Source organism: Giraffa tippelskirchi, chromosome 9 (genome assembly GCF_054371585.1).
Source record: "Giraffa tippelskirchi isolate mGirTip1 chromosome 9, T2T-mGirTip1v1.2.pri, whole genome shotgun sequence".
NCBI classification, from domain to species: domain Eukaryota; kingdom Metazoa; phylum Chordata; class Mammalia; order Artiodactyla; family Giraffidae; genus Giraffa; species Giraffa tippelskirchi.
The window spans coordinates 141,134,551-141,157,298 of record NC_137283.1 but is presented as its reverse complement, the minus strand read 5'-3'; the positions used below and the strand labels follow the sequence as shown (position 1 = coordinate 141,157,298).

The 22,748-nt window shown below is 39.4% G+C and overlaps 1 protein-coding gene across 8 annotated transcripts in view; it reads right to left on the bottom strand.

Moving 5' to 3' along the window:
• Positions 1–22,748, bottom strand: part of LOC145521081 (uncharacterized) — a 489,520-nt gene that overhangs the window by 216,308 nt on the left and 250,464 nt on the right. For 6 of the 8 annotated variants that reach the window (XR_014065083.1, XR_014065090.1, XR_014065091.1 and 3 more), the window contains one exon: positions 7,757–8,597. The gene's annotated coding sequence lies outside the window, so the exon portion shown is untranslated. Of the gene's footprint in view, positions 1–7,756; positions 8,598–22,748 lie in introns of those variants that run through there. The other 2 variants (XR_014065087.1, XR_014065093.1) reach the window with 1 other exon arrangement.

Below are 22,748 nucleotides of genomic sequence, written 5' to 3'. Positions count from 1 at the left end.
TATATTCAGGCAGTCTCTAATGAGAAAATGCATTTGACTTCAGGAGTTTACTTGTAAGTTGTTGGTTAAAATAATCTTTTCCCATAGAAACAGCATCCCATGATGCTAGGCTCTGAGAGTAGCTTTCCCAAACCAATGTCATCCATCCCATAGACCCCTGGGACTGTGTGTGCCTCTGCTTCTGAGCGGACGTACATTCAAAGTTCTAGTCTAGAGTATTCCTGCCTGCCTTAACTCCATGGGGGTTTTGTGGCTTTAAGCCAAGAAGGCAAAAGGCCCAAGAGGCTAACAGTTAAGATGGGGAGAAAGAGAGACCCAGATGAAGAGGTGGCAGGAGCTCTAGAGTAAGGAGGGGGTGAGAGGGCAGTGAGAAGCAGAAATAGGGCATCTGGAAGATGCTAAGGAAAAGGTACAGTGTTGGGGAAAAAAGTAAGAATGAGAGGAGATGTGCTTTCCCCCTTTAATACCACCTATCAAACAGCTATCAAATGACCCCCTCTTCCTCACCACCAAACAGCACTGTGATAAAACCTGGTTCTTTCAAAGATAAAGACTCCTACTCAAGACTCATCTGGCTCCTCTCCTTTCTCAGCCATCACCAGGCAGCCCAAGCCACACTGGCCCTCTATCAATCCCACACCCCATCCCACCTCGGATTTTCAAGCATGTTGTAAGTTTCTTCACTTCCTTCTGGGGCAAATTAACACTGATTCAAGCGTCACATTTCAGCTTTTATCCTTTCCTCAAGAAAATCCTCCTTGAACCCCTGGATGAGGTTCAATTTCTCCTATTTCCTGTACTCGTAGCATCATGTACTTTCTCTCATTGTATTTTTCAGAGCTGTTATTTTACATATATTCATGTAATTGTTTGATTACAGGCTATTTTTCCTTCTTGAGTCTAGACTTTGAGCTCCTGAAGGGCTCTTTCCAGGACCTTATTTCTTTATCCACCATGTCCTTAATGCCTTCTCTAGCACATGGCACATAGTAGATATTCACTAAATATGTATCAAGTGAATGCATGAATAAATGAATGCAGTGCAGTCAGGAGGGCTCATTCTCAGGCTTTAGATGAGGGATATCAGAGTGAGCCCTCCCTGATGATGGAACAGAGAGCAAACAGTGGTAGTTTATCTGGACACTCAGCTGTTCATAAATAAGGGGTGACCACAGTAAGGAATGGTCCATCTTTATTTGAAAGTTTAAATGTTTATGCAGTTCAGTATGTTTTTCCATTCTTTCTCTCAAGCCATCCTCCTTTCCTTTCATATGTGATTTATTCTAAGAGGCTTGGACTGGATTGGAGTGTAATTGAGAAGACAGGAGGTTCTGTCCTCCAACAGAACACACACTTCCTCTCCTTAAAAGAGAAAATACTGTAGAAAGCTCAACTGTTCACAGAACACTCAATTTAGAACTGTCAGGGAAAAAACAGAATCAAATCAGAAAGTGGCTTCTATGCCTTACTTTCACAGTCACAATTGAATCACAGCAGATCAGGAAAATAAATGTGCCTAATTGTATAGCTTGTGGGACCTTGAGGGTTTTCATGACAGGGAGCACTTGTCTTCCTAAATGGGATTCACTCTAATGGGGTTAACTGCTAAGAACACACTAGTGCTGACACGTGGTGCTTCTGACCCTAAGGGGTTAAAATGGAATGCGGCAACTTTTTTTATTCTGTTGTGTCCTGCTAAAGTCAAAACGAATTGCTTGTAAAGGCCGAAAATGTCATCATTTTGCACTTGTCCTGACCTTAGCATCTAAAAATACAAAATGCTGAAATTTCTAGAGCAGGTGACTTGAAGAAGAAAAAAGAAAAAATCCTTCAAGAGGGCTAATTGTTTAAGGTCTAAATGGAGTCCATAGAAGAAGACAAAAGTAAAGAGATATCTCTCCAAGTGACCCAGCCTGCATCAAACTAGACACACAATTCATTTGAAAGACTGTTTGTCTCTGCGTTTTTCCTCTAAGTTTAAAGAGAAACATCTTGTGTTCCACAGAATGGATAATAGTATCATCTTGGCTACCTTCTGTCTACATGTGTGCATGCTCAGTCGCTTCGGTCATGTCCGACTTTTTGTGACCCCATGGACCACAGCCCGCCAAGTTCCTCTGTCCGTGGAATTTTCCAGGTAAGAATACTAGAGTGGGTTGTCACGCCCTCCTCCAGGGGATCTTGCCAACCAGGGATCGAACTCACATCTCCTATGTCTCCTGCATTGCAGGCAGATTCTTTACCACTCAGCCACTGGAGAAGAAGCCCTGATCCCCATTCTGAGCACACGGAGGGATTTATATTACTCATCAACCTCTGCTAGAAGTCTAAGATAGCCTTTAAATCTTGGAGAAAATATCAGCCCTTGTTTGGAGAGATTTCCCACCACATGTCAAAGCCAGAGAGGGTGGGTGTGGACTTAGAAAAGGCTGCACCTGTTCATGTATAAACTATTGCTGTTACCTTGGACTTATTACCCTCCACAGTTTAACTTTTCTTTTCCTCTTTGTTATGTACTACTTTTTAGTTTAAATACACATTTCAAAACACTTCCTTTGGGTTCTAGTGTGAAGGAAGTTGATCACTCTTCAACTGTATGTTTTTAATTGACTTCCTTCTTCCTGGCTAGGATATTAACGTTCAGTCCTCTCTTATTTGATCTGTTAAGCAGGGTATGTGACACCTTTCCAGACAAGATTTCATGAAGTCCTAAATGCTGCAGACTTCACCTGATAGAGGCTCCATATTCCCACTAACTTTTAAAGACATAATCAAATTTACAATTGAGCTCTAGCTCCAAAACATATTGACTCACATTGGTGTCCATAATATATTGAAACATCTGGCCACTGTCCCAGTTCTCCCTGCCAGTTGCAGGGCACTCTTTAAAAATCAATCACTTTCTCCATGTGCAGAGTTGCCAGAAGTGGGTATCCATTGCCTGAACTCTGAAAGTATTTATTTATTTTCAGCCTCATACCAGTTGTTTATATTCCCATTAAAATGGAAATCTACTATTTGAGCTGAGAAGGATCACTGATGTCTGAGAACAATTCTGCCTGAGTATTTCACAGTCCATTGCAAGAGATGCTTATTATTCAAGCTGGTAATTTGCCAAACTGCCACCTGGGCAACCAAGTCGGTGACCAAACAGATGATAATGTTCTCACAGTCCTACAGAGAACACACCCAGCACTCAGACTGCTACATTGCAATTCCTTGATTTCAAGTGCTTTATGGATTTTCCTATTGTTCATGTGGTTATAGCCCACTGTGAGGTAAACAAGCTCTAGAATCCCAGCTCACAGCCTACCAAGTTAGAGTTTACTCCTCAGTAGAAATCCCTCCTTTAAATCCCAGAACTTAGTATAGTTAAGACCTTAGGGGAACTACACCACCTACAACACCCTATTTTCCTAAGGAAACTTCCTAGGTTTTCTTTGGATATGTTCTTCACCAGGGCAAAATTTTGTGACTGCCCTTTTCAATTCCTCCATAACATTGTCTCAAGAGAAATACACTTGGAGATATCACACACACACACACACACACACACACACACACACACACACACACCTTGTTTGCACATCTACTCTGATCTCCCCTGAAGGCAGAATTTTTCATGGAAACAAAATTTTTCCTAGTAATCAATTTCCTGGAATGAATTCAATTAATTAGCATCCTTTTCCTGAAATGCTGTTTCCTTTTTTCATTTTTTTCTTGCCAACATTCTATCCTGTGATCCATTTTTAAGACACATAGACTTTTTTTTTGCTTTCCTACCTTCTTTTACTATAATTTCATTCTTGTTTCCATCTTCCATATCATGTATTCAGTTTGCTTTTTAAATAGATTTTTTAGTATTTGGGGAATAAAGGGTCAGTTGGGGAACAGAAACAGGCTTTCTACTTGCCATGTTTGTAAAAAGAAAAGATGAAGCCAAATGAAAATGGCAAGATCTGTTACTGTAGTTCACCCATGATTTTCCCCTGACCAAGTGTAATACTTCAAACTTCCTCCTTCCTTGACACACTGCAGGTGCCACAGTTTAGATTTAACAATGAAAACCCATTTCTTTTCTAGTTCTGCAGCAAAGACATCACAAAAGATAGAGTTATCATGAGCTAATTACAGTCCTTGAAAATTACCTTTGTGCTTTGCAAATATGCATTTTTTTCTTTGCTAGTGATGAAGAAGTTGGCAGTTTAAATAAAAAATACTATTTAAAGTAACAGAGTACAGTTATATAACCTTTTCACATAAATCACACAATAACTCTTTGTGCTTTGTAAAAAAAAAAAAAGCTGCAGTGCTTGTTAAGAAGATTTATTTATATAATAATCTATGCAAAGGACTCTTTTTTTTTCCTTTTTTGAAAGTGTGATGTTCTTTTTTTTAACCTCTGGAAGTTGCAGACTAGAGAGCAAGAATATCCTCCAATCACCATTTTTAGTTGCACACACTCCAGCTACTAAAGACTCCAAGGAGTGTTTTGGCATTACCACACATGTCTTTATTTCCAGGCACACAGAAAACTTAAAGGATAGTCTGTGCCCACTAAATAAATAAAAATGTAGATTCAAAATCCAATTTAATATAAGGATTCCTTTGCATCTACAAATCACACTAAGACCTAGGTCATTTTTCTCAGTTTTTCAGGAATACTATTTCTTCATGTATGCTTGATGACTGATGGGGTGGTAAGCTCCAGGGGCCACTGAAGCTAGAGAGTTTCTCCACTGAATTCCCATGGAATTCTTCCATCAGGTCTTTGTCCCCTCATTTAGCTTCCTTTTCATGCTCCTTTGCTCTCCTTAACCTTATTTCCTGATTTAAACCTAGAAGCAATAGTCTTTCATCATTAAAATACTGTCCTTACCGTTTAAAAATATCTTCCATATAAAAAGTCTTGGCTTCAAATTAGATCTTATCACTGACCTGTCGACTCCAAAGAGCCAAGGCCATACATAAGTGGCTAAATGCTAAGCTTGGCTCATACTGATCCACTTAATCCTCAGTCCAGAGGATCGTTCAGGAAGAGTGATCCTTTTATGGAGATAAACCCAGTTGAGGCATTTTATTGGTCAAATATATCCATTCTAACTCTCGCTGAACAGTGCAGGTTCTGAAGACAGGGAAACCCACAAGGGCTTTCTTGTGTGTCCTTATCTTTCACTGAGATGCTGACCTAACTTTTAAAAGCTATCTCCATGGAAAATTCTGGGCTCCACTCCAAAACCAACCAGTAGGAGGTGGCTCTCTTAATCAGTGGCTGTTGTTCCGTCTTTATATAAACAGGTTAAGCCAGCTGCCAGAGCCTCAGCAACCAACTCCAGCTCACATTACCCTGAGCTGGAAAGATGGGCCTGAACCAAAGCTACTTTGGGAAAGCAGAGCACTCTCACCTCTCCCAGGTTAGAGCAAAGAACCTAGTGACCATACAGGATACCAGAGCCATCAGCCGGCCGTCTTACTTTTGTTCCTTGAGATTGTTTGGGTGGGACTTGGTTGACTGGAGAGGCATCCTCCCACCAGCTAATCCACAAAGGGCTCTCATCGCCCAGGATGAAACTCAGAATGTCAGTCTGTAGAATCAACAGGCGTGACTCATACTGAAAAGACACCACTGACAAAATCTGTTACTTTCCTCCAGCATTCACTTCTCTACTTTGAGCCTGAGTATGTTCCTCAAAATGATGTTACCCCAAAGTAGCAACAAGCCACGTGAAATAAAACCTAAATAACCGGAATAACGAAACAGGCTTCTGAGTTATACTTACAAATGTTAGCCAAAAATAATCATGTCCATGTACGTATAAAATCTGAAACTTGATCATGGTTTAGTCATTATACCAGAAGCACGAAAAGAAATAATGCAAACAAACAAACAGAAACCTTCCCACACAGTGTGTTCTTATGTTAGTGAAGAATTCTGCTTACATTAATCACCATAATGGTAATAATTAGGAATTCTGAACCTCACTCTTGAAAGAAATGCTTTCTCAGAGAAAGCATTTTAACATCCTATCACATTGATTCAGAATCACTGAATTAAGGCCACTGGTTTATAGGTCAAGACATATTTGAGTGGCTTAAAATAACTCTCTTTCACTACCAGAGTTGAAAGCAGCATGTGTTAGGCCCTTATGCTGATCTGACTTTCAAATGCACACAACAGCTACTACAATTCCAGAGGATTCCTCTGTTTTTTCATTTCGACAGTTTAACACTATACTCATGGGAGTTGAGCTTTTCAGGTGTTAAAGAGGATTTGTTATAAGAAAATGATTATAATAGGACTGAACGTAATTGAAAGTAAAGGTACAGTAGCCATACAGCGTATCAGAGAGTGTCAAAACTTGCAGTGAGGGTGGGGTGCCTCTTGCTAAGTAAACAACAAAAGTGGAGAGAGAAAAAAATATTCTGTGCAGGACAGGATCTACAAGATGGGCCAACCTGATCAGCCTGCCCCACCACAGAGAGACCAGACCCACAGGTGCTATAGAGCTTCCCTGGCAAGAGGGGCCGGAAAGAGCTGCAACCTCCCCACCCCACAAAAATGTTTTAAAAACAAGTTATATAATAACCTGAATTCTTGTCTTCAATTTGACAGGCAATAACCACAGGCTCTCCAGGCTCCCAGAGGGAAAGGCTCAGACCTGAGTCATTGCCCTGGCCCCTCTAGTGCCAGCAACTAGTGCCACTCTGCATCTGTCCAAGCCTTTGCTGGGTTTAATGATAGATATGGGTGGGCATGAGTACTCACCAGGTGAGAACTGGCCAGCTCCCAAGCACTTTATCCCTTTTCTTGATAATGTCATTGTCTCTCTAAGAATGATAGGTTTATCAAATGTGAGAACCCTTTTCCATGGAGATAGGACCATGAACAATGCAGATGACATAACTATTTCAGGCATCATAAAATAATTAGAAGCTCTTGAGTGGCAGCCAGTGAAAGTGGGAGAGTAACAATGAATGTCTGTCCTCCTCTCTATCATCACAGGGCCTTTTTCTTCCCCTTAACTTGCTTTCTGCCATTACAGTATGTCATGAGGCCATCTTGATCATAACTATAATTAGTAGCTACATTTTGGTTACTACCTGTGACTCTGTAATGGGCAAAAGCAGGAATTGAAGTGTAAGACCATATTCCTCTTAGAGAAGGAGCTGGAGAACATTCTTTCTAATCATTGCTGCTAGTTCTTTACTGTTGTGGCCTCTGGAGAAGAGAGACATTAGTGCAGGCAGGACCAGGAACTTACTATCGTTGTTGCTATTAGCATTAATATTATATATGCATATATTGTACCTCTCAAGCACGAAAGTGATTTATGGAGGAAACATGATGATAAATGACATGTAAGGACTTGTGAGTCAGGTTTTTGAGGAGCTTTTTCTCCACACCAAGTGCATTTCTACCTGTATTCCCAATAATTGTTAGAAATTTAAGTATTACTACACTTTTTTTTTTAAATAAGATGGTTTTTTTCTTCTAATTTTTGCTGCCTCCAAATCATGAATGGGCATTCCAGAAGATTCTTATCACACAAGGAATTGGTTCTCCTCTTTCTGCCTAGGTCCTTCATCCTTTTAAATTCGGGGGGTACCAACATATACCATCCTTTCCCTTCTGTGGGGTTTCACTTCTATTTCTATGCTTGCCAATTCTCTAGATACACCAATATAAAGGACAATAGCAAAAAATAATCTAAAATGTGAATAAATACAAACTCATCAGCCAGCACTGGACAACCTATCAATTTTTTTCAAGTTTATAGTTGGCATTTTGAAAATGCTTTCATACTTATATCTGCATATATGTTTTCAGAGATTTGGGAATTAATAACATTTTGCTCTAAATTATGATGTCATTCTAAGAAGATTGTGTTCAAGGGACCCATAAAGCCACTCTATTTAGAACTCTTACCACCCATACCAGTGACAGAAAACCATATTACAGCAGAGCTGTTGTCTCTACAAAGCAGGTAATCAACTAATTACATGTTTTGATTAAAATATCCCTCTCTTTTAGAATTTTAATTTATCCTGCTGGGTTACAGTGAAGTGTGCAGTGACAATCTCACAAAAGTACTAAATGTGAAGGTACATTACTGATGAAACCAATTTGTATGACCAGACATAGAAATACAGATTTCTGTATTGACTTTCCTATTGTTTGTCACAGCTCTTCCAATTTGACCACACTTCTTTCATTTCAAACCTGCTTCCCCATGACCCACTTAGGAATATTCTATATTAAACACAAACATGACTTCCATTTCAGAATCCTTAATTAAAAAGTTCTGACATAAGCCACGTGTTTCATTGATCACAATTCAGCTTGTGTTCTTTCATGCTCCATGAACTTCAACCTCAGTTAATTTTGCTTTGTTCCTTGTGCACATTCTGATTGCTAAGAATTCTCACCTGCCAGTTCTTCCATTGGTGGGGCAATCCACCAATCAGCAACTGCCAAATATCCTCTTTCACTTCCTTCACCCTCTCCAGGAAAGCTCTCTCTTCTGAGAAATATGTACAGTCAAATCCAAAATCAACTTGAGTTTGTTCATTGTTGTGCATCTTAGAATGATCAATATCTGCAATTATAATATGCTTTTTAGTCTCCAAATTTTAAAATGAACATAATAATGATGTTGTATTTGTGAAGAACTAGTATCATAATAATTTCACAAATATTCAAGATATTCTTCTTTGGGTCCAGGTAGAAATGCTATCCTCCACCCACTGTGAACTTAGGCAAAACCATGTGATCTGTGTTAGCCAATGAAATGATTAAACTACAATGTCTAGTTTGTGGTCACGATGAGCAGATCTCCATCCCACCCTGCACAACTTACACACTGACTTACAGAACAAGTACATCTTTGGGGTTGTATGTTGTTACAGCATAATCTATATGATCCTGACTAATAATTTACAGATGACAATCTGTCCTTTCACTTAGTATCACTGCAGAGCTCATTTTCATAATAACATTGCTGCTATATTCCAAAGTTTTCAAACATAGTTTACCACTTATTTTCAAGTACTTTTTTAGGTTACCATTTTCAAGTTTCAGATGGAAAACCTAAAACACAAAGCAGAAAAGTGATTCCATCAGCATTTTCCTGGCAATCATTTTTAAAGGCAGAATTAGAATGGATCTTATGTCTGCCTAGTGCCCTCTCCTTTGAGCCAGAAATTACAAAGAAATCCAGGTTACAACCCAGTTAGAGGGATAGTCAGAGAGGCGTAGACTATTAAAACTGGAAGAGCTTCAGAGCTCACCTGATTCAGGCACCTTATTTTAAGAGGAAGATTCTAAGGTCAATGAGTCTAAATGAGTGTCTTAACTAAGACCACACACCATCTAGTTAGAGACATGTACAAAAACTCAGGTCCCTTATGTCAGTGTTTTTCTTTGATAAAATATAAAACCCCAATAAAAGGAAACTCCTCAAGGATTCTGAGTACATGTAGGCATATTCTTACATCTATTGCTAGATATCAGATTAAGAAACTTAATCTATAATCTTAGGATGTATCTTTTTGATCTGAGTTATTGTTATAAAAAGGTTTTGCCCAGAAAACTGGACAGCCACATGCAGAAAAATGAAATTATACCCCTACCTTATATCACTTTAAAAAGTTAACTCAAGGTGGGTTAAAGACTTAAATGTAAGACCTAAAATCATAAAATATCTGGAAGAAACATAGCGGGGGAAATCTCTTTGACAAAGATCTCGGCAATTTTTTTTTTTTTAATATAATACTAAAAGTACAGGCAACAAAGGCAAAAATAAATGAGACTCCATAAAACTGAAAAGCATCTGCAAAGCAAAAGAAATACCCAACAAAACGAAAAAGGCAACCTACAGAATGGGAGAAAATATTTACAAACCATATACCTGGGGTTAGCAATCCAAAATATATAAAGGGGTTAGCATCCAAAATATATAAAGCTCAACAGCAAAAAAGCACAAACAATCTGAGTTTAAAATGGACAGAGGACTTGAATAGACATTTTTCAAAACAAGACATACAGATGGCCAACCAATACATGAAAAGACACTCAACGTCACTAATCATCAGGGAAATGCAAATCAAAACTACAATGAATTATCACTTCACACCTTTTAGAATGACTGCTATCACAATGACAATAGTTAACAAGTGTTGGCAAGATGGGGAGAGAAGGGAACTCTTGTGCACTGTTGGTTAGAACTGGTACAGCTACTGTGGAAAACAGTGTGGAGGTTCCTTAAAAAATTACAAATAGAATGTCATATGAACCAGCAACTCCTCTTCTGGGCATTTATGCAAAGAAAACAAAGACACGAATTCAAAAAGACACATGCATGTTCATTGAAACATAAGGTAAATGACAATTAAGATTAATTATTGAAACAAAAGGGCCTCCCTGGTAACTCAGATGGTAAGGAATCTACCTGCAATGCAGGAGACCTGGGTTCGATTCCTGGGTTGTGAAGATCCCTTGGAGAAGGAAATGGCTCCCCACTCCAGTACTCTTGCCTGGAGAATTCTGTGGACAGAGGAGCCTGGCGGGTTACAGTTTATGGAGTCGCAAAGAGTTGGACACAACAGAGAGACTAACACACACATTGAAACAAAGGCAAAAAAGCAAAAATAGAGTTCTTCTGGAACTTCCAATCTCTGAAAATCCCTGGATTCTAGTTGAGAAATATTGCACTAATAATCTCTCAGCAATGTGACATTGGATTCCCTCACCTTTGCATCTTTAGCACCTAGCCCAGCACTTGGGACAGAGTAGGTGTTAATATGTATTTGTGGAATAAATGTTTCTCTTTGTACTGTCCAGTTCAATTCTCTTTAGAGTATATCATGCTGAAATTAGTAACAAATTGATGCTGTCTCTATTAACAAATCACCTCGATGACAAAGGTGATTAGCTGGCCCTGTACCAATCTAATTGATTTCTTTATAGACACTCCTATGAGACACTGAGAAAAAAATAACAAAGAAAGGCTCTAGTGTATGTTTATAACAAGTTAGAGGAAAAGCTCATTATCTTCAATGTGTAGAAACACTACCTCCCAACACACACACACTCCGATCCGGAACCTGCCATCTCCACTAACTCTGGAGATTATGTCATTATCCAAAAGGCATGTTCTTACCCCCCAGGACAGTTAGCCACCATCCAAGATGAAATTCCCTGTCTTGAGATGAGGATATACATGCTATGTGCCAGAGGCTGTAGATAGACTGATTCCACCAATGGATCTATGACCCCAGAGAAAGAAACAGAAGTTTACAAATCTAGAAGTCAGTAAGTTGCCCAGACTTTTTAGCTAGAAGATAGTAAAGGAGGGCTTTGAACCCAAATCTAAGGGCAAAGAAAATGAAAGAATTACCCCTAAAACACTTTATGCAAAGCAGCCTCATTTAATGCCCAGCCTCTGATGCAGCTCTTGAGGGGACCGTGACATGACCACCATCCCTACCAGGAGGAAGACTTGGTTCCTAAGATCAATCACTAGCACTTAACTGGCACTTCATCCTCATTCTTGCCATGTCAATAGTGAAAGAACAACATATTAATAGAAAAGAATGACTATCCTTAATTGTAAAGCATCAGGAAGCCAGAAACTTGCTCTTCTGGCTCTTATTATATAATTCTTGAGTCGGGGAAGGTAAACTCAGTTGTTAGCCTAATGAGAAGGTAGATTTGTGCTGTTCTAGCAATATTTAAAGGCTGCTTTCTGGTTTATGTGGTAAAGTACCTTGAAGTCCTACTTTCAAGTATAAGTGGGAGGGAGTTGTATTGGCACCTAAAAAAAAAAAAAAGAAGAGAAAGAGAGAGGTTATCCATCTTCTGATCCACCTTGATTAGGTAGAAGGAAATCTTTGGGGCTTACTCTAAAACTATCCTTTGGAGACTTGGTTTCCAAAATTTCATATAATTCACCCTACACCAGTCCTCAGGAGAACTTCCAATACTGAAAAATAGACACTTGAATTAGAAAGAGGGTGATGTGAGCAGTACTTTTTACATCCTTCCTCCTCCTTAGGCTACCTGTATGTGTCTCAGCACAGATGGGAAGAGATTGGGGTGGAGCCAGGTGGTAGAACTGTCTGGACGTTTCAAGTAATTTAGGTACATCAGCAAGAGAAATTGATATTAAAAATAGAAGTTTTCCACACTGAAAACTTATATTTAAAAAAGTGACCTGTGTAAAAAAAAAAAAAGTGATTATTTCCCCTGCTATTATTAAAGAAAAATTGAAATAATTACATAGGCTGCAAACCATTCTTGCAGACCTGGTATTTCCACTTGTTCTACTGTTTGATCTCCACTGCAGTAAGGAAGCACTTCACAGGTGCACTCTCTTCTCCAACAATCTTATTTTCCTAGCACTTCCTTCTAGTGGCTTTCTGCACAACAAATTTATTAAGACATTTTAACACAGGCTGCCTTTCATGTGGTGAGAAGGAGAGACCCTTAAGGAAAGGGGAATGGCCAGGAAGCAAATAGATTTACGCTGGAAGCAAGCAAAAGGCAAAGGACAGGAGGAAATTCAGGAGACCTGGATCTGGAGGAGCCCATCAGCAGCCAACCACAGAGGTCATGGCTCAGTGAGCACAGAGGTCAATAACAACCACCGCCATGGCAACAAGGCTTGTCCTTCCCACTGTCAACCTTCCTTAAGCTCATTATGGCATTTCATCTTCAAGATAACCTAGGAATAGGTACCATTATTATACATATTTCATACATCAGGAAACTGAGGCCTAGAAATATCATCTGCTTACTTGTACTCAAATAGCCAATAAATAGAAAGGAGGGACTTAAAACAGTCTGTACTTTATTTGTATGCTTGGTTGATAACCTTAGTATAGCAAAAAATTCATCAGATCCTCAGGTTCATTGATGAACATAAGGAGTCTATAATTCCTTTGAAACTATACAGGAAATATTATGTGCAGTTTTGTTTTTTCAGGAGAAAGTGTCCGCAGGCTTTATCACATTCTCAAATGGGTTTTTGGTCTTAGATGGGGTCTGTGCTATACAGAGGGTGTTTGAAGGCTAGCTTATTATCCCTTGCTGTAGGATTTTGCACTGGCAGTGAATAACCTTGGAGTCTTCATTTCAGATTTCTAGTGTCTCTTCCATCTTTAAAATACAATGGTTCTGAAGGCTGTCCAAAGCCATTCCAAGCCCATAGACACCCTAAAACACACTACTGAACATGGCACAGCCCTTCAGAGAGACAAGATCCAGCTCTATCCACCAGAACATGGGCACAAGTGCCCCCCAGTCAGGAAACCTTCACAAGGCACTGGTCCAACCTCACCCACGGGGGACAGATACAATTAAGAGGAACTACAACCTTCCAGTCTGCAGACAGGAGACCCCAAACACTGTAAATTAAACAAAATGAAAAGACAGAGAAACATGCAGCAGATGCAGAAACATGGTAAGAAGCCACAAGACCAAACAAATGAAGAGGAAGCAGTCTACCTGAAAAATACCATGGTTCTGTTATCTTAAATGTCTGAAGGAATAGTCAAGAAGTATGACAAACTTTCCTTCCATCTTAGATCCATGACCCTCTCCCCCAACATGCACCCTCCATCTTTATACTCCTACCCTCTTCTAGATCACCTGTTTATACCACTCCCACAACTGGACAAAATATCAATATATCCAACTGCCCTGAGCATAGCCTTTCCAAACACTGATGCATGGAGTATGAGTCAGGCATGGGGGAAAGGGGCCTCTTTTTAACTTTATATGTAACTATGACAGCATTCGAGCATGTGCTGGCATGCCAGCCGTGTGTTTTAAAAAACTGTTAGCAATAATGTTTTTCCCTTCAAAAGAGGCTCAGGGCCATCAGAACCCTTGAGAGGAGCATGTGTAATGGTGAAGGGCACACATGCTGGGGAGGCGGGGAGAGCCTGTAACCCACAACCATGTCTCCACCTTAAATTTCTGCTTCAAAAATGTTCTCCAGCCCCAGTCCCCTCCGAAGGCGAAAGCTCTGGTTTAAATTCCTTATGTGGAAGGTCATTCATTCCCTCAGAGCCAAAAAGCCTGTTTGCTTTTGTCTTCCCACTTGCTTTCAAATGAAAATATCAGACCACAGACCATCTTGCTTTCCTAATTCAAAAATTAATTACATCATGTCCAGGAGTGAAAATTGTTGAACGTTACTAATATAGTAGTTGGAAGCACTCTGCATTCCGATAGCTTTTATATTCATGCACAGATGCCTGTTCTCAGCCTGACTTGATCAATAGTTCAGGCTGATGAGGGGCAAAAAAACATGGTCACATATCGTCCGCTTTAGTCCCTCACTGGGCTCCTTCAAAAGTCCATTGTCAAGTACAGTTTCATGATCGTAAAGAGCATTTATTTCCCAGTGTTTGCCGACATCACCTAGAAGCTTTTAGAAGAGGACTTCTTAACCTGCCAATTCCTACCATTTCTATCAACCATTATTTCTACTGCCTTGTGTCTCTAACAGACCTTGAAATTAGTACTGTGTTTCTGTTTGTTGTGTGCGGCATACTTGCTATCAATGGCATGCCAAGTGCATCAGCTGGACGACAGACTGCAAGTCATACATGGCCCGGGTACCTACCCCCGTCACTCTGGGCAGGGCTCCAGCCCCGGGCCTGAGAATCACATGTGTCAGCAAGCTGGAAAGAAGAAATGAAGGCCCAATTGTTTGGGGCAGGGCTTTGCAGATGTGGGGGCAACAGGGAGAGCTTGAAGTACTTTTAGGTAATTTTTTAGAAATAGAGTTGTTTTTTTTTTCACCAAATTAAGGCACCAGTCTAGATGCATAATCCCTCAATATTTAGGATGAGACAGAAAATGATCAGACATGAAGCCATAATTATACAAGATTCTCTGTGTTCCTACTTAGAGTCCATCCAGACATGGGGACAAGCTTGGGGGCCAATGCTTTGGGGAAGCAACTGATCCTCAGCAGAAAATAATGATAAAAGTATCAGAGCATGGTGTAATAGACTGAAACTTTTAACACCAGGACCTTCACCATAGATGGTCCAAGAAGCACTTGGGCACTTTAGGGAAGTGTATGTCACAAGCATGGAGGAGACCAGAACGGGATATTATAAAATAACACCAAGAGTCATTCTACTTAGAAGAACTCAACTGTTTCAAAGATGGAGTAAAGGCTAACTTTGGAGGCAGATGGACCTGGTTTGGGTTTGAGACCTGTACTTTGGAACTGACCTCTAGCAAGGGATTGTACCCCCAAATTTTTTTCCTATATTCACTGGGTCTGACACATATGCAGCCCCTCATTAAGTGCACCTTACAGCTGTTTCTCTTCGTGATCCAAGCATGACTTCTTCCTCTAGATTCCTCCAACACTCCACTTGTATGTGTTATTATCACTGCCTGACACACTTGCCCATGTCTGTTTGCTTCATGGCACATTTCTCTGTAAACATGCAATCAGCCTGCTTCAGCTGGATTCTAAGCTTGATGGGGGCAGGCATTGTGCCCATTTTTTTTTTTCATGATTGTATCCTTAGCACCTGGCATCATCAGTATTTTTTAAATAGTATTAAATAAGATGTTGTGTAAATGTCTTTTTTTCCCCTATAAAATGGAAATAAGAATGGAAGCTGCCTTAAAGTGCTGCAGGAATTAAATGATGCAGCACATGTAAAGTCCTTGGAACAATGCCTGGAACATAGAAAACACTCAGTAGATATGAGTTAACAATATATTGAACATTAGTTCATAATGAAGGAGTGTGTCATTGATTATGTAATCAACTGAATAGGATCCTTGATATTCAGACTCTTAAATGAGGACCATTTCTCTATTCTCCAAAAGAAACTTAGGACCATTGCCATAGGGAATGATAGGAGACATCAGACTATAGTACAGAGAATAACACAGCAGTCTATGTTACCCAAGGATCTAGGGACCACAAATTCAAATCCTCTCAGGCTTGATTTGCTTTAATGCTCAAATCACAGAGCAAGGAACTGAAAACCAGGGTACTTGGGGTCCCATCCAAGTTCTTTCACTTTGCTATCTCTATGGTCTTGGTTGATTCACCCACCCTCTTATTTTATAAACTTTTTCTCCCTAGACTAGGTATAGATAATGCAAGGAAGAATAACAAACACACAAACAAAAATCCAAAAGATACAAAAATATAGAAGTCCATGAAGAATACAGGGTCTGCTAGTCAGCAGATCTCTTGCTCAGAGCTTTCTTTTTCCTAATCTGTAAAATAAGTGAGCTAAATTAGATGACATTTAAGATATCTTCTCTAACTGCTCTCTATAATCCAAAGACTTGAAATATAGCCTCTGTTCTTGAGATTTGCTTTCCCTGTAAGTTTTCACTGTACGAATTTACACCCTTGCCTGTATCAAGGACACTATTTTTATTGACCCATTTGCAAAACTGGGGTAGGGGTAGGAAAGTAAAAGCCCTGTTCTGTTCCTTGCTGATTTTCATTTCATATATTTAACACTGCACTGCATACCTAAAAGAACCCAAGAGTTAGTGAAGCCAGAAGTTTTTTCCCATAGGGTGCAGCGGACCACTAGTGAGAGAAGAGGAATCTTTTTGGCCCTTGTCACCCATCCCCTATAAATCTTAAAGAGTTCTGCACACCAAGGTGTCAATGTCTTTTATGGGAGTGAAGATCCATCTCAGGAAATGGGAGTTTCTGAAGAGTAGAAAGAAAAAGAAGGGGATTTCCAGGTCGCGTAGTGGTAAAAAAAACCACCTGTCAATGCAGGAAATGCAGGAATTGCAAGAGATGTGAGTTCCACCCCTCAGTTGCGGGTTCCACCCATGGGTTGCGGGTTGCACCCATGGGTCGGGAAGATCCCCTGGAGTAGGAAATGGTAACCCACTCCAGTATTCTTGCTTGGAAAATCCCATGGACAGAGGAGCCTGGCAGGCAACAGGCCATAGGATCGTAAAAAGTAGGACACAACCGAGCACACATACACAGAGGATGTTAACTTTCAATGATAACCTCAATCTCAATGAGTAAGTCCTCAGTCCTGCCGGACTCTTTGCCCACCAGGCTCCTCTGTCCGTGGGATTTTCCAGGCAAGAATACTGGAGTGGGTTGACATTTTCTTCTCCAGGTTTCCTTCTGCAGGGGATCTTCCCCACCCAAGGATTGAACCTGTGTCTCTTGCATCTCCTGCAACGGCAGGCAAATTCTTTACCAGCTGAGCCGCCAGGGAAGCCCTTTTCAATGATAGGACACTTGTAAAAGTTCTGCATAGGAGGAATCCAAGGTTCTGAATGCTGAGAGAGAAAGGCAGAGACCAAGAGAAAGAGAAAGAACAGAATTCTGCAGGACTACTGAAAGGTAAAGGATCTGAAAAGGACAGAACCAAGGCTCTGCCCAATGGACTCATTTTCTGGAAAAATCACCCCTGCAGATCAGCCCCAGAGAGCCCACCTAGGCCAGTTTTGAAGAACTGAAAACACAAGCTCAATTCTGGCTAGCTGGGGCTTTCCAGCTAGCATCCAGACTAATAAATCTCCTCACATCCACATCATCCTCTGAGTTCTGTTCACTGTCTGTTCATCCAGCTCCTTCTTCAAAGCTTATTATTTGAAGGCATATGGCTACATTTAATATCATCTCAGGTAATGACACATCCAAACTTCTCGACCACAAAGACAATTTTCTGCATTCAGCCCTAATTCAATTTCTGTACCATTTCTTTGCTGATGGCTCAATTCCACAGTAAGGAAGATTCTATTCTGAAACAGAGTTGAGCCTGGAGTGCAATGAAATCGCTTTGCCTATAACTCACACAGTCTCACTGACCTGATTTCTATAAATAGATAAATTTGTCAAGGAAAAACACACAGAATCACAATCTGAAAGCAAACTCAGGAAATTATTCATTTCAGACTTTTGCCTCAGGTCAAATTAAAATTTCAATCATCCTTGAAACCCATGTCTGCCTGTATTTTTTAATAGAGATTTTGATTAAATAAGCTTTCTTGATAACTTCTAATATATGATCAATTTTTCTGTCATAAGAGTTCTTTTTATGAATGCAGTAGAATAGATGAGAACTGAATAAATCTTCTACACTGTAATGGATGTCATTTTACAAATGACAACACTGAGGACTGGAAACAATAAATGACTTTACTGAGGTGATATATATTCATTCATTCATCCATTTATTTATTCATTCAACATTCACTCAAAAATTATTCATTGAATGCATCCTCTATCTAGTCACAGTTCTAGATAGAGGGATACAGCAGATTATTAGTTTACTAGGGCTGCCATAACAAAATACCATGAACCGAGTGTCTGAAACAACAGATATGTATTGTCTTACAGTTTTGGAGGCTAGAAGTCCAAGTTCAATGTGTCAGCAGTATTGGCTCCATCTCAGAGCTTTGAGGAAGAAACTGTTTATGTCTTTCTCCTGACTTCTGATGGTTTAAATGTTTGGCAGTCCTTGGCTTGTAGAAGCATCACCCAGATCTCTGCCTTCATCTTCACGTGGCACTCTCCCTGTCCAAATTTCCCCTTTCACCAGTCACACTGGATTAGGATTCACCCTACTTCAGTATTATGAGTCATATTGGATTAGGACTTACCCTACTTCGGTATGGACTTCCCTGATAGTTCAGTTGGTAAAGAATCTACCTGCAATGCAGGAGACCCCAGCTGGATTCCTGGGTTGGGAAAATCCGCTGGAGAAGGGATAGGCTACCCACTCCAATATTGTTGGGCTTCCCCTGTGGCTCAGCTGATAAAGAATCCTCCTGCAATGCTGGAGACCTGGGTTTGATCCCTGGGTTGGGAAGATCCCCTGGGGAAGGGAAAGGCTACCCACTCCAATATTCTGGCCTGGAGAATTCCATGGACTATACAGTCCATGGGGTCACAAAGAGATGAACACAACTGAGCGACTTTCGCTTTCACTTTCACTTTACTTCGGTATGACCTCATATTAATTACATCTGCAGCAGCCCTACTTTCAAATAAGATCACAGTCTGAGATATTGGAGTTTGGATGTCAACATGTAACTTTCGAGAGGAAAAAATTCAATTCATGAAAAGCAAAAAACAAAATCTCTGCTACCGAGACACTGATATTGAAAAGACAGGAGACACTGTGTGTGTTTGTGTGTGAGAGAGACAGAGAGAAAATTAGGAGAAAGGATAGAGAAAAATCATTTATCATTGAGGCATTTTTATATTTTATAACAAAAGTCAACCAAACATCTACATAAAACAATGTGGTATTGGTATAAATATAGACACATAGATCAATGGAACAAAGATCCCAGAAAAAAACCCACACATATATGGTCAATTAGTTTACAAAAAAAGAGCCAAGAATAAACAACAGAGAAAGGAGAGTCTCTTCAATAAATGATGCTGGAAAAATAGGACAGCCTCATGAAAAAGAATGAAAATTTTTTACCACTATCTTACACTAATCACAAAAGTTAACTTGAAATGGTTTAAAGACTTAAATGCAAGACCTGAAACCATAAAATTCTTGAGTAAAAACATAGGCAAAAGGCTCCTTGACACAGGTCTTGGCAATGTTTTTTTAATTTGACACTAAAAGCAAAGCAATAAAAGCAAAAATTAAAAAATCAGACTAGATCAAGCTAAAAGTTTCTGCACAGCTAAAAAAACCACCAACAGAATGAAAAAACAACCTAAGGAATGGAAAAAAATATTTGCAAATCATGTCTAATAAAGGGTTAATATCCAAAATATATAAAGAACTCATTTACTCAATAGCAAATACAACAAAACAAACAATCCAACTAAAAAATGTTCAGAAGATCTGAATAGATGTTTTTCCAAAGAAATCACATAGAGGGCCAACAGGTACATGAAAAGATGTTCTACATCTTTAATCACTGGGAAAATACAAATCAAACTCACAATGAGATATCACCTCACACCCAGTAAAATGGTTTTTATCAAAATACTAGATATAATAATTATTAATGAAAATATGGAGAGAAGAGAACCTTTATGTACTACTGGTGGGAATATAAATTGACGCAGCTACTATGGAAAACATTATGGATATTCCTCAAAAAAATTAAAAATAAAACTACCATATGACCCAGCAATTCTACTTCTAGTTATTTAGTTGAAGAAAATAAAAACACTAATTTGGAAAGATATATACACCCCCATGTTAACTGTAGTATTATTTACCATAGCCAGGATATGGAAACAACCTAAGTGTCCATCAGTGGATAAATGTATAAAGAAATTGTGATATATTTAGCCAATAGAATATTAGTTACTCATTAAAAAGAAATCTTGCCATCTGTGACAACATGGATGAACTTTGAGGGTATTATGCTAGGTAGAATAAGCCAAATAGATAAAGACAAACATCATACGATCTCTCTTATAGATGGAATCTAAAAAACCAAATAAGTAACAAAAAAACAATTTCACAGATATGGAGAAAGATAGACTGATAGTTGCCAAGGTAAGCTCTGGGAAATGGGAAAAAATGGGTGAATTGTTTTTGGCTTTCTTTTTCATTTAAATTAATTAAATTTTAAAAACTCAAAATAATGCTTTCCTCAAGAACTGCTCCATTGCTAGAATTAGGTTTTTTTTTAAGGTTGAGCCAAAATCTTACTGTGTGGCACTTACACTTTTGTGCTTCTTGTCTTGTTATGCACCAACACCCACTGGAAAGCCAACCAACATAGAACAAATCTTAATTTTTCCTCTTTCATGTGATAATTTTAAAGCTTTGAAACAAACTAGAACTTTTATGCATTTCCTCATTCCCTTCCACCTTCAAATGTAGCCCATGGTCTCCAAAGTATTTCTTGGCCTTTAGGTACAATCTATTTGCGCTTCCCTGATGGCTCAGCAGGTAAAGAATCCTCCTGCAGTGCAGGAGACACAGGAGACATGGGTTTGATTCCTGGGTCAGGAATATCCCCTGGAGGAGAGCATAGCAACCCATTCCAGTATTCTTGCCTGGAGAATCCCCATAGACAGAGGAGCCTGGTGGGGTATAGTCCATAGGGTGGCAAAGAGTCAGACACAACTGAGTGACAACACACACAAACACAGAGTTTACTTAGTCTGAGTTTTTAATAAATATTAGGCTGAGGAAATATAGCCCCATGTATGTTTTGAAAAGTTACATATTCAGTGGAAATATTGCTTATTGTGATGTAGACATTATGTTCCCATTAATTCAGGCTAAGATTGCTGCTGCTGCTGCTGCTAAATCACTTCAGTCGTGTCCGACTCTGTGTGACCCCATGGACTGCAGCCTACCAGGCTGCTCCGTCCATGGGATTTTCCAGGTAAGAGTACTGGAGTGGGGTGCCATTGCCTTCTCCAGGCTAAGATTAAATTAGTATTATTAGCAATCAATGTGAAGTGTTCGCTAACATTAAGCATTCAGTGAAACACACTTTTTCCTTCAGTATTGGACTCCATATTTATCAACATTTCATCTTAATGATTTTGATCTCATATTTGCATATCTTGATATTATTTCTAAGCATGACTACATATCTGTTGCAGTGTGACAGAAAACAGAAGTCCCCAGATTATTCACCATGACTCTGATTGAGTCATTTGATTTCCCTGAACCTCATTTCAGCTCTCTGTTAAAAAAAAAAAAAAGGAGAGGGGGAAAGAAGGAGAGTTTGGGAGCTAGTAATGTCTTTTTTATAGAATTGTGAGAGAGAATCAAATGTGACAAGCTAAGTGAAAGTATTTTGTAAAATGAAACACCTCATACAAGTGTTAGTTAATAGCAGTGATAAGATTGGCTTTTCTTCTTGATTTGCCCACTGCAAAAGGGATAAGTATATTTTCTATGTCTATCCAACTCATGGATTCAAATGTTAAGCAGACTGAGACCAAAATACTAATCAACATGCTTTAGATTTATTTGCAACCTGTTGTGAATCTATGATGTAAAGATATGATGACCCAACCTGTACATGTTTAGTTCACCTTCACCTTAAAAATCTCATGAGCCCAGCTGTGTGTCAACACAAAATGGTACTGTAGGTACTTACCACCAACGGCTTTGAGACAGACAAATCTGGCTTTGACTTCAGCTCAGTCACTCGCTAGCAATGTAACTTTAATTACTTGTTCTCACTGAACTGCTCTCTTATCTGAAATAAGGGAGACAGCAAGATAGCTACATATTAGGACCACTGTGGAACTAAATGAAACTCAGTTCAATCTCTGGCTCCAGAAGATCCCCTGGAGAAGGAATGGTTACCCACTCCAGTATTCTTGCCTAGGGAATCCCCACGGACAGAGGAGCCTGGCGGGCTACAGTCCACAGTGCTGCGAAGAGTCAGACAGGACTGAGCAACTAAGCACAAGTGGGACTAAATGAAATAAGGCAATAGGACCTGGCACACAGTTAGATTTCAACAAGTGGTTGCTATTTTTATGATACTGTGAAAATTAAATTTTCCTAATCAATCCTCTGATCTCATAGTAGCTCTGTTTCAAAAGTAAAAAAATAAATAAAGCAAGTATAACATGGTATTCCTCATAAACCTATGTTCACTCCTAGTAACCACTACATTCCTTTGCTAATACTCACAAACCATCAACTTGAAAATCCATTCCTGACTCTTTCTGGAATTGCCTCTGAGAATACTTGACCCGTTTATGGATTGTGGAATCTCTCCCTCTTTTTGAAAAATGGACCAACATTTCCTTTATTCATTT